This window comes from Hyaena hyaena, unplaced genomic scaffold (assembly GCF_003009895.1).
Source record: "Hyaena hyaena isolate Hyena2069 unplaced genomic scaffold, ASM300989v1 scaffold_33, whole genome shotgun sequence".
NCBI lineage: Eukaryota > Metazoa > Chordata > Mammalia > Carnivora > Hyaenidae > Hyaena > Hyaena hyaena.
The window spans coordinates 2,020,136-2,020,926 of NW_024080666.1; the positions used below are offsets into that span (position 1 = coordinate 2,020,136).

The following is a 791-nucleotide window of genomic DNA, read 5'->3' on the forward strand; positions in this document are numbered from 1 at the left end:
AAAAAAGGCCAAAATGTTGAGCTCATCTCTTTGGATATCTCTTCTTTCCAGGATCAAAGCCTCTATACCTCTATAATGGCTTCACACAGATTTCAAAAAACATATTGTACTCATATTTCTCTCAGTTGTTTTTGGTGGGAAAGTTGGTCTCCAGAAACTAGAAGTAGAAATCTGCACTGACCTAGGCATGGGGGTTGGTGCCTCATCTGTCCCTCAGTATGGCCTCCTCTTGCCATGGAGGGGCTCCCTGAAGCCATCTATAGATTGTTGGGGAGTGGCTGGAGAGGTGGCCAGGGTATAAAGGGGACTCTTCCCCACCCATCTCATAAAAGTACCTACTTTGGTGCTCGCTTCGGCAGCACATATACTAAAATTGGAAAGATACAGAGAAGATTAGCATGGCCCCTGTGCAAGGATGACACGCAAATTCGTGAAGCATCCCATATTTTTTTAGGAGGAACTTAACTGAGGAACAAGGGGGAGAAGAAGGGGGGAAATGGTGGGCGAAAGGGAGAGAGACAAACCATGAGACTCTTGAATGCTGACAAAAACTGAGGACTGATGGATGTGGGGGGGAGGGGGGATGGGCATGGAGGAGGGCACTTGTGGGGATGAGCACTTGGGTGTTATGTGGAAACTAATTTGACAATAAACTATTTGTAAAAAAAAAAATAAATGCAACACGATAATGTGTTCAAAAAAATAAAAAAATTAAAAAAATTAAAAAAAAAAAGTACCTACTTTGAGGAAAGATGCCCAAATTTGGTCAAGATGGCCAAATGTACGATGCT

General features: G+C 43.0%; 1 non-coding gene across 1 annotated transcript; it reads left to right on the top strand.

Annotated features, from left to right (window-relative positions):
• Nucleotides 1-343: 343 nt before the first annotated feature.
• Nucleotides 344-450, top strand: LOC120229732. The gene has a single exon (XR_005527831.1). It is a non-coding gene; the product is annotated as a U6 spliceosomal RNA (small nuclear RNA).
• Nucleotides 451-791: the final 341 nt, after the last annotated feature.